The sequence below is a fragment of the Delphinus delphis genome, chromosome 21 (genome assembly GCF_949987515.2).
Source record: "Delphinus delphis chromosome 21, mDelDel1.2, whole genome shotgun sequence".
Classification (NCBI taxonomy): Eukaryota; Metazoa; Chordata; class Mammalia; order Artiodactyla; family Delphinidae; genus Delphinus; species Delphinus delphis.
In genome coordinates, this window is record NC_082703.1 from 14,371,659 (window position 1) to 14,387,880 (window position 16,222).

At 46.9% G+C, this 16,222-nt stretch overlaps 1 pseudogene; it reads left to right on the plus strand.

The window, feature by feature from the left end:
• Nucleotides 1-1,398: 1,398 nt before the first annotated feature.
• Nucleotides 1,399-16,222, plus strand: part of LOC132417737 (alpha-ketoglutarate-dependent dioxygenase alkB homolog 4-like) — a 71,102-nt pseudogene continuing 56,278 nt past the window's right edge.

Sequence of the window (16,222 nt, forward strand, 5' to 3'; positions counted from 1 at the left end):
TTCCCTTAAAAGTTAGAAAGACTTGGGACTTCCCTGGTGGTGCAGTGGTTAAGAATCCACCTGCCAATGCAGGGACACGGGTTCCATCCCTGCTCTGGGAAGATCCGCATGCCGCGCAGCAACTAAGTCCGTGTACCACAACTACTGAGCCTGCGCTCTAGAGCCTGCGAGCCACAACTACTGAGCCCACGTGCTACATCTACTGAAGCCCACGTGCTCCAGAGCCTGTGCTCCACAACAAGAGAAGCCCGCTCACTGCAATGAAGAGTAGCCCCTGCTCGCCGCAACTAGAGAAAGTCTGCACACAGCAATGAAGACCCAACACAGCCAAAAATAATAAATAAATATAAATAAATAAATTTATTTTTAAAAATTGTGCCCTTTATTTATGTCCTTTTTTTACTGACCATTCCCATCACCATGATGATGGAAACAATTTTTGGTTTTCCTAAAGGAGTGACAGAGATCGCCTCTCCCCTACCCCTCAGTCTTACTGGCTTTATTTATTTTGAGAATATAAAACATAACATGGCGATAAAAGCCCAAACTATTCAAAAAATATATACTCAGAGAAGTATCACCCCCCCATCTCCTGTCGCCATCCCTCCATCGTTTCCACCCTGCTCCCACCCATCCTCACTGATTTCTTCTTTTTCCTTCCTGTGTGCCATGAACCAAATGGGCAGCGGCAAATATATTTCTTTTGTCTCACACAAAAGTTAGTAGACTGGAGATACAAGAGCACTTTGCTTTTCTCTCTTAGCAGTGTGTCAACAGAAGCTTTCTTAAAGCGAGGAGGCAACTTGACCTCTCACTTGATTCAGAGAATTGACAAGGTTTCATCGCCTTCAACCCAGGTATTAAAAACATCATTTGCACACCAAAGTTGTAAAGATCCCTTAGTGCTACAGCTCCTCAGTTCTTAGGACAACACATTTCATTGCCATGGAGAGGTATGGACTGTTTTTCCTCCCAGATAGAAATCCTGAGGTTTGCCCCAAACCGCAGTCAGCATTGACAGCAGACCCCTGAGTTTAATGATGAATTTTATCCTTGACCCTCTCTCCTCTCTGGCGTAGCACTGCTGGTTCTTGCACTTGAAACCCAGCACTTCTCTGATAAGCTCTGCCTTGAGCCCGCACCACCAACTCGACCTGCTGACCATGGCCAGGTCGCAGAGGAAAACGTTTCCACAATGATCTTCCAGAAAGAGCGTTCAAGGAGGGAAAAGACTGTGCTACTCTGCGGCTTGGCTTTTCTGTGGCTTTTCCCTGACTGTAGACAGTGCCGTGTAAGCAACAAGAACTCCACTAATGGAAATTGTTTATGGAACTTAGAGTTAACTCTTCAGCAAAAGGAGCCTGATGCTGTTGGTCTTGGCCGAGTTCAGCATGAGTCATGCGCTGTTTCGAGTACCTGATTGACTATGGACAGAATGAAGGGGCTCGCTGGCTGTTCTGTCCAGTGGAACAGCTCCACACGGAAACAGGGACTGGGGGAGAGAAGTGGGGGGTGAGTGTGCGGGCCACGCTTCCAGCGCAGAAGGCACACAAGGGCACAGAGCAGACAGGGCCTTCTCGGCCAGTGCCGACTCTACCCCTGCAGCTGGAGCTGGCAGCCTCCTCCCAGCTATGAATCACACATTTGACTGCAGCCCTCAGCCTGCTGACAGCCCCGAGCCAGCTGCCGGGCCCTGCCTGATCGTTGGGCAGCCCCCTTTGTTTCAACTCTGGGAAGACAGCAGCCCATCGGAGAAAGCATTGAAATGAAGAAAACCAAGGGCACTGTGACATGGGGATTGATGTCCTTTGGGTAGGATAACCGTTGCTGAGCAATGCCCAGCTCACAAGTGCTCCTACAAAGGAGCTTTCTCTGGGAGCTCCTCTCTGGGAGCAGTTTGCTGAAGAGTCAGGATTATCGCCTTCCAGGGCACAAACCCTGGAAGGTCTGGAACTTCTCCTCTGTGGTACCTCTAACGTTACCGTGAAGGGAAAGAAAGGCTGTCGGAGAGAGACACTTAATATCCCTGGAATGATTCTGTTAAGAGCATGTCACAAGCCCTGGGAATGCTACTGCAGGACTCTGTTTGCTGTCAGTGTGTCTGTCTGTAAGTGGACACCCCGATGTTTAGTGAACAGAAACCGGCCATGTAATCCAGGTTCTTTGTCCAGCTTTCACTCACCCTGTGGTCTAAGCACCGAGAAAGGAATGCCTTTATCTGGGCAACGTTTCATTCGTGAACTCCCCGGGTTGTATAAACAGAAGTTTCTAGTTTGGTGTCTAATGAAAATATTGGAAAACTATGAATGACATAATAATAGTCTCCTTGTTTACCTGATTTCTCTGTTCCAAAAGACTTCAAGTCCTGGTGTTTGAAATATCATTTTACCTCCGTAGAACATTTCTCTGTTGTATGTAGGAATCAAGACAGGAAATCTACATTTTAGGAGGATTGGCTGCGTTGGGTCTTTGTTGCTGCGCACGGGCTTGCTCTAGTTGTGGCGAGCAGGGGCTACTCTTTGTTGCAGTGCGTGGGCTTCTCATTGTGGTGGCTTCTCTTACTGCGGAGCACAGGCTCTAGGTTCCCAGGCTTCAGTAGTTGTGGCATGCAGGCTCAGTAGTTGTGGCGCACGGACTCAGTTGCTCCGTGGCATGTGAGATCTTCCCGGACCAGGGCTTGAACCCGTGTCCCCTGCATTGGAAGGAGGATTCTTAACCACTGCGCCACCAGGGAAGTTCCTCCTGGGTCACTCTTGACCAGGTACTCCTGACTCACTCCTGGCACACTCATGGAGAGGCAGGGCCTGTTTTTTTATCTCATTGTAATAAGAGTGGCGACGGAGTATATTCTTTCTCACTAAGTAGACCATGAGCTCCTTTAGGGCAGTGACCATGTCTGGAACGACCCCAGCCCCTTATATTGTATATAGTGGGTGCTTAATAAATGTGCTGATGGAATTGATTATGATGCACAGCTTACAGTGGATGATTGGGACCACTGCTTGGGGAAAATGGTGCTCCGCTCATCATCCAGGGCCGTACAGTTGCAAAGCACTTTCACACGTCTTATCTCACACCAGCCCTCCAAGGAGGTACAGCTTCCCCAAGGACAGTCCACACAGTGCACCTCAGAGAGAGGAACTGACCTGCCGGACAGTCCTTATGGCTGGTGAGTGACAGGACCCAGACTGGAACCACATCTTCTGTGGTCAAACCCATCGGTCTTGCCTCCACATTTCTGAAGAACGACTCACTCCTGTTCACACAGGGACCATCCGCACCGAAAAGCCTCTGTCTTTTACACCTAAGCTGCTTTCTGGTTTTCCATTCCAATAGTGACTACATTGAGCTCCATGACTAACATCAAAAGTTAAATTCGGGGCTTCTCTGGTGGCGCGGTGGTTGAGAGTCCACCTGCCGATGCAGGGTACATGGGTTCGTGCCCCAGTCCGGGAAGATCCCACATGCCGCGGAGCGGCTGCGCCCGTGAGCCATGGCCGCTGAACCTGCACATCCGGAGCCTGTGCTCCGCAATGGGAGAGGCCACAACAGTGAGAGGCCCGTGTACTGCAAAAAAAAAAAAAAAAAAAGAATCTGCCTGCCAATGCAGGGGACACGGGTTCAAGCCCTGGTCCGGGAAGATCCCACATGCCGCGGAGCAACTAAGCCCGTGCACCACAACTACTGAGCCTGTGCTCTAGAGCCCATGTGCCACAACTACTGAGCCCACGTGCCACAACTACTGAAGCCCACATGCTTAGAGCCCGTGCTCCGCAGCCAGAGAAGCCACCGCAATGAGAAGCCCGTGCAGAAACCCCCACTCACCGCAACTAGAGAAAGCCCACGTGCAGCAACAAAGACCCAACGCAACCAAAAATAAATAAATAAAACAAATTTAAAAGTTAAATTCAAAGGAACATTTTACAATTTCTCTGGCACGTCATGCCAACACTATCTGTCCCTCTAAAATGTGTAGGAATGAGGTGGGTAGTAACAGATGCACACAAGTTTTATCAGCGCCATTTTCAATTGAATTACCTTTTATGCGCTCCCAGAGTGATGATGCCCCCCTCCGTGGTACCCAGCGAAAGACATTCTCTTTCCTCAGACCCTCTGCTCAGCCCTGACCAGTTGCCAAGCTGCCGCCCCGCTGTGCTGAGGCCTCGGGGGGTGAGGGGCCTGGGACGGGCACGTAGGGGATGTCCCAGGCAGGTACTCACATTGAAACTGCTATGACTCCACAGTCGCTCTCCTGAGGTGTCTCCCTACCTCGGGCTTGTCACCCTGGCGCCCAGCTCCAGGAAGGACAGCTGGACAGAGAGAGCAGTGTGGTTTCTTTGCCAGATGGCTCCAAACACCAAATTCCATTTTCTGCCCCGAACTGAGGCTCCCTGGGCAAAAAGGAAGCAAGAGTTTTCACACTTCTCAAGCTGCTTATTTTCCACTCTGCATTGGGAGATTTTTCTCCTTAAGGCTGAGTCTGAGTGTCATTGAGACGCCAGCTTGGTGGCACATAGGGCTTCTAATGAGGCTGTCCCAGTAGCCCCAGCACTGAGCCTCTGAGATGGGGCGCAGGGCTGAAAGCCTGGATACGCGTCACCTTAGTTACTTGCAATAGAGAATTTCATGCGACTTCCTCTATATGAGGAGCATTTTCCTTCAATGCTTAGGTAAAATGTAGGATGAAATTTAATGAGAATCACCTGAATTCATGAGTGTACATAAGTTTACAAATCATTTCAATGTTTATCAGTGATTTTTAAGGAATACTGTTGAGAAAAATTTCCATTATGTAGTGCTCTGTTTGGGTTTCCCGAAATTCAGACCAGTTTTAAGACACAGTTCTATTTCTTGGCAATGGCCCAACGGTGCCTTCCCTTTGAGCTGCTTCTCAGTGTGATGTTCTTACAGCAGGAATTCAGTTTTCCAAAATAATTTCTCAGTCTTTCTGGCATAAAGGCTCCATGAACCTAGCCCAGTGTCCCTGACAGCCGCACTTGGTGGAGTTCAGACCTATGCCTGGTTTCTGTCCATTTCTGGCCAGAAAGGTCTGTGAGCTCAAGCCTCAGCAGATTATTTCATCAGCCTTAATAAAGGCATGTCAGGGCTCTGGCAGGAAGAATCTGGTTTCAGAAGCAACTTTCCTTTGAAAGTGCCAGGGTAACCGCTTCTACCCAAACCCATGAGGATCGCATTGCAGGAAGCAAAACTATGATAGCACGGCATCTTGGCAGACAAGCTTCTTTCCTCTCCCCCCCACCAAAGCCTCCAGACAAATAGCTCTCTGGGGGAGTGATGTCTACATCAAAAGCTGCTTGTCGCTCAGTGGGCCTCCCAGATGGGAAAGTGTTTGCTTTAGCTGAGAATGACTATATTCTCTGCATCCGGAGTCAGGGGTGACTGCAACGGACTCTTTCTGGCTGTAGCCAGGTGGATTTGTGGGTGCCATGCCTTTCCCCCAGCTCCCGTCATCCAGAAAGGGTGGAGGAAGTTAAGACAGTACAAGGGCCCTGACAAGAACTGAAAGTCTCCAAAGTGGGCAGAGGCTGCCGCGTGCGCCATAAAGATCATAAAACCTTTTTTAAGCTTCTGAGTTGATAATATCCAGCTCTTGGTAAAATCTGGGATCTTGCAGAATGCTGAAATTAGATTTTTTTTTTTTAAGAACACCAGAGAGGTACAAACATTTCCAACTCCTATTTAACTCACTCTTGCATCCATAGATCTCCTCAGGAAATTTGTCTGCATTAAAAAAAGTCAATGAGGGAATTCCCTGGAGGTCCAGTGATTAGGACTCCATGCTTCCTCTGCAGGGGGCATGGGTTCGATCCCTGGTTGGGGAACTAAGATCCCCTGGCTGGAGAACTAAGATCCTGCAGGGATTTTTGGCTCGGCCAAAAAAAAAAAAAAAAAGTCAACGAAACATGTGACAGGCCACAATCCTAGGGTCAGAAGTCATGTTTTCTCTCTGTCAATCACTGAGCTGTAATGCAATCCCTGTTGGATGCCCCGAGCCCTAAGTAATGTCCTCAAGTCATTGCTCTTTTGATTGATAGAAATGTGTGGCACTGTTCAGCAACTAAGAGCTATGCTAATCTCAGAAAGTTTCGCTAAGTCGCTTTTACACCCAGGTGAGAACCCCCCACTCACTTGTCCAGCATCCTTGTAAGGAACAGGGTAGCCATATGGGAAAAAAACAGAGATCAATGACACGACCATGTCCTGTGACTTTTATCCATGAGACTCATAGACACGAAGAAAGGATTATGGGCTTAGGATGGGGATAGTCAGGGCTTGAAAAAAGTTATGTTCATTTTCTTAGAGCATTCTAAGGGCTGGAATTTGGATAATTTTCACAAAATTGTAGAGCACTTAAAGTTTGCACACACACACCCCTCTTTCAAACACATCTCTTTTAATCAGTAGTTTCTGGGCACCTTGTCTCACCAATTCTTGTTCAAATTCTTCAGGGAAAATGACAATCCTTTACATCTTTGACATCCTTCAAAACGTGACCCATGAGCCAGCAGCGTCTGTATCCCTGGGAATTTGCTAGAAATGTAGAATCTCAGGGTCTACCCAGGACCTACTGAATCTGAAGCTGCATTTTAACAAGATCCCAATGTCATTTGTTCGCACATTAAAGTTCGGGAAGTGCTGCTGTACACCTTTTAGTTCTCTAGATCCCCAGGCTATAAGCAAAATACTCAATTATCATACAAATGCTTTACTTTTTAAAAACTTTATTGAGATATAATTCACATACTATACAATTCACCCATCTATAGTGTACGGTTCAATAGCTTTTAGTAAATTCAGAATTTTGCATCCATCACCACAATCAATTTTAGAACATTTTTATTATTCCATAAAGACACTGCCACCTTAGCCATCCCTTCTCAAGCGCCCATTCCTCCCAGGCCCGGACAACTCCGGAGCTACTTTCTGTCTTTATACTTGCAGTTTCTTAAAGCCTGGTTAAAACTACAGCTTTCCTTTTTCCGTCTCTCAAACACGACCTCACTATTAGTAATCACTTATAAATATGTTTATTTTTTATAATCAGTCCATTTAAAATCTTTTGGGGAAAAATTTAGCCCAGGGGTTACCTTAGAAGATAATCTGTGATGTCTTTTCCAGTTTTGTGGTTCTCCAGAGGCTATTTCCCCTTAAACAAACAAACAATGACTGCGTCTGTTTTGTAAGCAGTGAAGGTTTCCGCCCTTTCACAGATGTCAGGAACTTTATTATTAATGCAGGCCCAGCATGGTACCTGGACATTTAGCCTAGGAATTCAGGGATTTATTTTTCCTGTCAAGTTTTAACTGTGATTCTTCATTTAGACAGTCTGGCAGTAGGTTGGGGTTTGTCTCCTTGGACAATTGGCTCACTCCAACCGAAAAGGGGACTGAACATGACTGTTGTCTTTAAACACCAGCCAGACGCAGCTGAGGACCGTGTACAAAGGACAAGCCATCCTGGCTCACTGGGCGACTCTAATCCGAGGGACACTGATGAGAATTAGAATTAGAATCTGGCTGTTTCGACTGGAGCCCTCTCTGTGGTCCGTGGTCCTGGGGTGGCACCTGAGTCGTTCTTTTCTGTGCTTTGTAAGTGCTCTGAGGGCCTTGTTTTGGGTCAAAATGAGGAGGTACGTGATAAGCTGTTAATAGATACAACTATTCTTTTAACTTATGATTAAAGCTATTAAAATATATGAATGGTTAAGATCTTCTACTGCCACTATTAGCAATTACGGTCACTAAAGCAGGGCCTCTATCCTGCTCTCTTTCTTACCATCATTCCTTTGGAGTATTTATCCTCAGTCTTCGCGTTTAGCTGAAGCACTTCTCCAAGAGGTTAAGGCTTTCTCAAGGTGGCTGAAAGGCTTACTGTAGCAGAGACTCTTTGGAAAGTTAACATTCATTTTCTCCTGACACTGAGTCCCTCTACACTACCCATTGGTTCTTTCTTCTTTCCTTGTCTCACATGATCTTTCTCTCCCACCCTGTTTGGCTTTTTCTTGATTTCCACCTTCCATTAGTGGGGTAACATTGCCACTTGTTAAAATACTGTCCCGAGAGTTCCCCCATCCATAAGACTTTCTCAGCTGACCCACCCACCCTGTCTAGGTGGTCAGCCCTCAGGGGACACCATTCATTTCCCTTCTGAGTCTGCCCACCTTCCCAGGCAGAGCTCAGACCCGAAACCCTAACCCAGTAGTTAAAACTCAGAGAGGAATTTCTCCACCTGGTCTCCGCACCTGGTCTCTCCCAGGCGCTCCAAATCCTGCTTTGCGATGACTGAACACTAGTGATTTTTTTTTTACTATAATGTCACCACCGTCTAAGTGCTTATGCTCCTGCTGTGTCTTTTGGGGGATGGCAAGACATACAATTAACTCCATTTCAAAAAAGAAGGGAGCTGGAGGGCATCAAAGTCACCACATCATCTGGTTACACAGGACTCAGTGAAGGCCTAAACCTTTAGCTTTCTTTGGAAGTTGCATCTGAATCAGATCTCATTATGTCCTTTGGTCCAATCTACATTTTTCCATGGCCCCTCCGAGGGCTCCGTTTTCATGTCTGAATGGGAATTTTCCACACCGACTCCTGAAAATGGAGAAGAAACAGCCCCAGGCGGCCCCCACCCCCGTTTCCGCATGGCCAGCTTTGCCTCCCGGTGTCCTTCCCAGCCTGGCTGAAGGGAAGGGTCCCTTGGCAGCCTCTCGGCACCACACGGGTGCCTGCGACCGAGAAGATGTCCTCTTGTTCCACAAATGATCCCTGTGGAGCAGAAGCCCTGAGGCCCAGCTCGGAATTTCTCCCCTTCCTGTTCCGGGGACGCTCAGAGAAAGCTCGGTCTCGCGGCTCTGCACAAAATCTCCCTCTGTGTGGACGGGTCGAGGCCTCTGGGAAGGCGTGACCTGCCCGGCTCCCAGGAAAGTGGGCTCCTCGCAGAAAGAGGGGGCGAAGGGGTGACAGGCCGCTCAGGAAGCAGCGCCCTGGGCGCCCCGGCAGTGGGCGAGGCCGGGGCTGCCGCTGAGTTCAGGCCGATGGAATGCTCTGGAAACACCCTCCGAGTCAGAGCAAGAGGTGAGTCAGAGGGATCCAGATGCCGAGACTTAGAGGCGAGCAAGACTGCACACCGAGCGCCAAGGAAGGGAGGAAGCTGGGCGGCCCTCCTCCCCCGCCAGGTCCCTCGCTCTGCTCTGGGCCCCGGGGTGCAGGCAGGGGACTCAACACAGGTTTCTTCCACCGAGTCCCACACATCCTCCTCTTGGAACAAACTAAACGTTTGGTCGCTCCTTGGATGGGTTTGCTCTTCTGGGCTCCTTGGGAAGGAGTGGGAGGAAGCCGCTTGCTTCTACCAGCCACCTCCACGGGGAGGGAAGATGCCGTTCTGCTGAGGACTAGGCGAGGCTGTGCCTTGTCCCCCGCACATAGCAGGCCATCAATGACGTTCACTCCCTGGACTGAGAAGTGGGAGGTGTGCTCTTGCACCACTTTTCAGAAGTGTCTCCCATCAATCACTTGCAGGGGCCCATTTTCTCAACAGAATGGACTGGAACTCAAGACAATTAACTCACAGATTCAGAAATAGTACCCATGTGCTCAGCACTTCCAAAGACGGGATCTAGCAGCTTAGAGAGGACGGCAGAGGCCTAATTGTGGCACCCGGCCTGTGACTTTAAAAGAAGTAGTTTTCACAGAGGTGCCACAGGCCTGACTGAGACAGGACCCCGCCTTGAACTTGAGACCTCGGACCAGGGTGAGGCTGGGGGGCCCCGAAGCTTGGAGCTGAAGCAAGTAGGCTGCTTACAGCACTGAGCTGGGGGCCCCCAGTTCTGAAGGGCTCTAAAGTCACTGCTGTGAAGGACGTGAAGGACAGCGCCCAGAGACAGGGAAAGAAGCAGCACATGGCTGGCGAGTTCAGCTGGTTCCCTAGCTCTCCATGCTCACAGCACTTTACATGCTCCATTCTCAGGATCCCTCACCCTCCTGGGAGTGACCAATTGCATAGTCAGGAAGGGGTGAATGGGGAGCCATGAACTTGACCTCAATCATGCCCAGCCCTGGGGGTGAGGTGTAGCAGCTCCAGTGGAACTAGCCAGGTAGACAAAGGTTCGCAGGGTACAGCTGGGTCGAGTGACTCATTCACAGAAGGAAGGATATTGAATACTTCCTAACAATTTCTTGTTCCCACTGTTCTCCCTTACTTATTACCATCTGGCCATAGTTTACTATCCTGTACTTACAGGGAGTTTTCGGACAATCTCACCTCTTAGCAACTTTCCTCTTCTCTCCTCGCTCTGCTGTCATTCAGTCTGTCATGTAATCACCATTGGTTTGGTTTGGTTACCGGGTGCCAGGCCCTTTAGCAGGCCTGTAGATAAAAAGTCCCAGCCTTCCAAGGGCTCACTTTCAAATTGGAGAAATAAGCCCGGTTCATCATGAAGACCCCAGTAAGTTCTGTGCTGGTGGCAACAGGAGGAAGAGTTGGGACAAACAGTCAGGGCCCCTGTCAGGACGATGGGGGGAGGGGAAGGCTTCTCAGAGGCTAGTTAGGACCACGCCGTGAGCTGGGTCTTGAGAGGTGGAGGATGGTTTTCCCCAAGAAGGAAATGGTGCTCATTCTGGGGAGAAGGAATGGGTGCACAAAGGCCTGGGACTTGAGAAGCACGTCACGTTTGGTGAGTGATAGCAGCTGAGGGCACCGTGAGCTGGCTGAAGTGACGGGGGACCGGGTGAGTGGGGGCAGGAGGGACTTCCATTTCTTGATTCTCCATCAAGCCTTGAGAGGCTCATACAGTCCTTGAATTGGAAGGAGGCTGTGGGGAGCGAGGGGCACCTTCCTCTCATCTCCCGTCACCCTCTCCGCCTCTGGGATAATTTATTCATACATCCCCCTCTTCTGGATCCTGACTCACTTGTCACAAATCTGGCTTCTCCTTGATTTGACTCTTAAGCACCACCTACCCCTCCATTTTTGCCTAGGAAGGGATGGAAAATCTGAATGAGATTAGCCAGTAAATGAATGAGAAATCAACCACATCAGGAATCCTAGCAAAAGCGCTAAACAAAAGCAGGAAGGATATTTCAAAGGAAAATCCTCACACTGGAAGTAGGGAGACAAAACTAAAAAAGAGAAAGGGAAAAGCAAACTTAGGTCACCTGTGAAAACCATTCAGTTAGCTAATGAAATACAGGATATGACAAAATGAATTACAGTAAGCTAGGAAAATAATCACAGCCAACACTTAAATAGCAGTCGCTCTATAAGCCCTTTCTTAAGCATGAAACATTTATTAACTCATTTAAGCCTCATGGAAACCCTGTGAGATGAATACTATTATTATCCCCACTTTACAGATGGGGAGACTGAAGCACAGAGAAGTAAAGGAACTGAAGAAGTAAAGAACGGCTACATGCAATGGATGAGAATTAACAGTCTACATATATTATACCAGAAGTTCACGATCAGTAAGTTTACTTAAGGGGTTTGGGAAAATTCTCCCCTCATTCTCTTCCTGTTCTTACCGGGGAAGTTACGTTATACAGAGTGTACGCCAGCTTAAGCCTGAGGTACAGTCCTCTCTCAGTATCCTTCGTACCCACGGGGGGATCGGTTCCAGAATGCCCCTCGGATACCAACATCCATGGGTGCTCAAGTCCCTTATATAAAATGATGTAGTATGTGCATATAACCTACACACATCCTCCCATATACTTTAAACCATCTCTCCATTCCTTATAATACCTAATACAATGTAAATGATACGTAAATAGTTGCCATGAGATAGGAGGCAAATTCAAGTTTTGCTTTTGGGAAATTTCTGGCATTTTGGGGGTAATATTTTCGACCCGTGGATGCAGAGCTTGCGGATACAGAGGGCCTATATATCCAGCTTTGGGTGTCTGGGGGGTAAAAGCGAACAGTGGGAAACAATGGTGCCAGGAGGATGGCAGAGACCGTAGCACCTGGCAGCTCAGCGGGAGTGTGGCTGGGCACCCAGTGCACAAAGCAAGCTGCCTAGGAGAGGCAGCAGGTCCCGAGCAGAACCCTGGTACCAAACCTGCTGTGGTATCTGGAAGCGATGGTGGGACCTGGCAGTTACTGAAGCATCCAGCAGAGCTATGTCCAAACAGAAGAAATGGGAAAAAGAGAAATAATCTTATTCATGAATAAATATACGAAAAAACTCCAAAGAATCCCTGAAAAAAAACTGTGGCAAGAGCAATAAATACAAGTGATTACTGAACATGTAACCTCTAATTAAAAAAAAAAAAAGGGCTTCCCTGGTGGCGCAGTGGTTGAGAGTCTGCCTGCCGATGCAGGGGACGCGGGTTCGTGCCCCAGTCCGGGAGAATCCCACATGCCGCGGAGCGGCTGGGCCCATGAGCCATGGCCACTGAGCCTGCGCGTCCGGAGCCTGTGCTGCACAACGGGAAAGGCCACAACAGTGAGAGGCCCGTGTACCGCAAAAAAAAAAAAAAAAAATTCAACTAGACTTACAGAGAAGTATTTGCATTGCTTTAACTTAGAATTTAGGCAAAATCTGTGTTTTAACAAAAAAAATGTTCATGAATAATTTTCCTGAAATGAAAGAACATATATTAGGTTATCACAATATTAACCCAAAGGAGAGTTAGTGTTTAAAAAATCTGTTTATTTAGGAATGTTTTTGACTTTCGTTTCCTTAAAGTTTTGCTAAATAGTGATGAATCTTTTCTACTTCCTATTGTTTGAATAACATTGCTGTTTCTATGGATAAAATCCAAGACTCAAGCATACAAAAAGAAAGTTCATGGCATTTAGGTCAAGATTTGTTCCTTACCTCTTCCCCCACCCCAGCCCCACCCCTGCCCCCACAATTTTGATTCATTGTGGTAGTGGAGGCATGACCTTGTCTATTAATCTGAATGACATTCTGGTTTCTGAAAGGGCATCCTCTGAATGGCAAATAATAAGATAAAAGCATTTAATCCGTTTAGTCCACATGTGTACCTGGGTCTCTTTATTTTAGAGGCTATGAGGGCAGACAGTACTCAACTAACCCTCAGAGTAATCACCCTGGCTATACCTAATGCAACAAATACTATTCAACTTTAACAAAATAAGAGTTTTATACTGTCTGGCTTGTTCTTAATTCTTCCCTAAGGGCCTATTTGGTTTAGCATCAAATATAAGCTTAAGAGACTCTAAACGTTAGCTAAACAGTCACTCAAGGGATTTAGAGATGATCTCTTTACACAGTGGAGAGTTAGCATACATCTGACATCCCCTGTAGACAGCACATCTTTATACATATCATACACCTCTGATTCCTAATATTGATTATTTGAAAGCCAAATGAAAAACAATATGACGATACCCTCAAAAAATCAACTTCCGTTGTGTACAAATTTCAGCAAGACAAGTCTTTATCAATTTATACTGAAAAAAGCAAAAAAAGAGAATGAAGTTTGTAGTGATTACATGATCAAATAAAAATATGTGTGTATATCTACGTATGTGTGTGCATACATATGTATATTTGCATATATCTTAAATTTGCATAGAGCACAAATGAAATGAGGAAGTCAGACCTAGTCGGAGCTCAACAGGGATCCCAAATTTGGTCCTCTAAGACCCATTCTAATGCTCTTTGCAGTACCCTGTGTTGTACCCAAATGGTGATAGAAACTTGTGGGCAGAGGAGAAAAAATATACAGGGTAATATTTCTCTGTCTCAGTCCCACTAGTTGGCTAACGATTAAGTATTTTTGCATAAGTCGTGAACCATAAGATACATTTTTCTCATGTATTTAGACTTAATAAAATCGTTTTAACAGTTTTAAAGAGACAGCAAGGTTAGGGAAACAGGGAAGGAGAAAGAAATCCATGGTAATAAAGATAAAAGGAATGAAGGGGAATAACTGTGTCACTCTTTCTCTGTAATGGAGCAAGCGGGGTCACTGCCCATTGCACAACGGAAAGACCAGGTACCGAAGCAATGGCCTTTTTCAGAGACAGAAAAGGCTTTATTGCAGGATAGTCGAGCAAAGAGATGCGGGCAATGCTCAGATCTGTCTCCCCAATCAGCTTTTGAGTGGGGTATTTACCGTGATCAGGTTTTGAGTGGGCTATTTACCGTGGACATAGGGAGCGAGATGGGGAGGGGTCTAAGAAATGACTGGTGGGGGGCTTCCCTAGTGGCGCAGTGGTTGAGAGTCTGTCTGCCGATGCAGAGGACACGGGTTCATGCCCCGGCCTGGGAGGATCCCACATGCCGCGGAGCGGCTGGGCCCGTGAGCCATGGCCGCTGAGCCTGCGCGTCCGGAGCCTGTGCTCTGCAACGGGAGAGGCCACAACAGTGAGAGGCCCGCGGACCAAAAAAAAAAAAAAGAAATGGCTGGTGGGAAGTGTAAGTTTCAAGAGTTCAATGCGCAGGTGCGACTGCCTTCATGCCTCTTCTTGGGTCGTGTGCGCAACTTGGGGGGCAAGGGTGTTCCATGTGTTCCATGCGGTGGCTTTTCAGCCTGTGACATCCAAAGTTCCCTGTCCTTATTCTAGTCCCTCAATGCTCCCTTGCCGTGCCCAGTTGAATGCACGGTTAGCAAGTTGTTTCCACTCCTGCACTTTCCCTGGTACTCTTGGAGGCAAGTCTGTGGGGGGTGTCAGTTAATCATTTTGTTTCTACCTAATAATGGGCCTTGTAAGTTACAGGGTATGGTTTCATCTTTCTCTCTCTTTAGAGGAGCTTTTCTCCCAAGAGGTCACAAAACCATAAAAAGAGCTGCAAGATTCTAAAATGTATCCCTATGAAGTTACAAACTGAAGAAGGTTTAGAAATAGGGTGGGGAACGGAAGAGTGTAATAGGGAAGGTTCAGGAAGGAAGAGTTGCATCAAGCAACAGTAGGCTAGTTGGCCAGATCTGGCCACGCTGGAAAGGTTTTCATGTCACTGTGCACCAGCAGAGGCAAAGTCACTCTCCCAGTTTATTTCCCTATGAGAGGAAATGTATTCTTTAATATTTGACTGTATTGCTTTCGCAGGGTAAATGCAAGTATGTGTCTACATAAACACATTTAAATGTGTTTAGTTACATTTTCTAAAATTAATTATTTCCATGTTCATGATGCTTGGGTTCATATCAAATTGTTGGGTGGAGAGAGAGCACAGAGGTTGTATACACCCCTTTATTTACAGGGGAGGGAATGGATTCAGATATCACATATAGTTTGCATATACATGGCTTATATAACATTGTATTTTTAAATATGAGAGCATAACTAGCCTTTAAAAACGATTTAGACTGTCTTGGGGTTTGTTTTTCTTGGTTTCCCTGGATTTTGTTTGTTTGTTTGTTTGTTTGTTTGTTTGCTTCTCCTAAGTCCTAACTTTTCGGCAAATGGAATGAAAGTAGTTACCTTGGTTGCAACTTTATTTCCCCACAGATGTGTCAGCTCTTCCGCTAGGCAGACCTCTTGTCCTTGTAAGAAATGCTAATGATAGGGCAACAGCAACCAAATAAAAGATTAGGTACTGCTGGGGAAAGACTGTTACTCATAACTTGGTATACATCCTGTCAATTATCCTGCCCTGACGCATAGTGCGTGACAGGAAGCCGGGAAGCGATAAAAGACCTACCAACACCATCTCCTTGAAGGGGAAGGTGGGGCGTTGAGTGATTGCTCACCAGGTGCCTTGCCACACACACCACAGCACGGGTCTGGGCCCAGTCATCACTAACAGCTGTAGACAGCCTCGGCTCTGTTATAAAGTGTAGGTATCAAAGTGTTTGACATTCGGATCTAAGTAGGTAAGCCAAGAGTATATAGAGTCCAAAATGAATGTCTTGTCCCAAACCAAAATATTAGTTAAGAGGGGAGAAGAATAATCACGTAAACCAAAAAGGTAGCTTTGCTTAGAGAACACATCTTTTGTCCATGCTTTTTTTCTAGTTTATAAATCGCATGATCTAAACAATGTACCATGGTTGAAAAAACTCTTTTCATATCTCTAAGTGTGTCGATGGACAGTAAGTAACTTAATTTCAGAATAGCAGACCCAGAATTGCAGGTATCCTGGTGGGCTTGACGTCTAAGTTCTCACCCAATGAAGAGACTCCTTCTGTAACAGCCTGGGAATGACCCAGATCCAGTTACTCCTTGAATATTGCCTGTATTATGTGCAAATCATGACCTAACCAGGCACGTCTTTCTACTTTCAAACAGT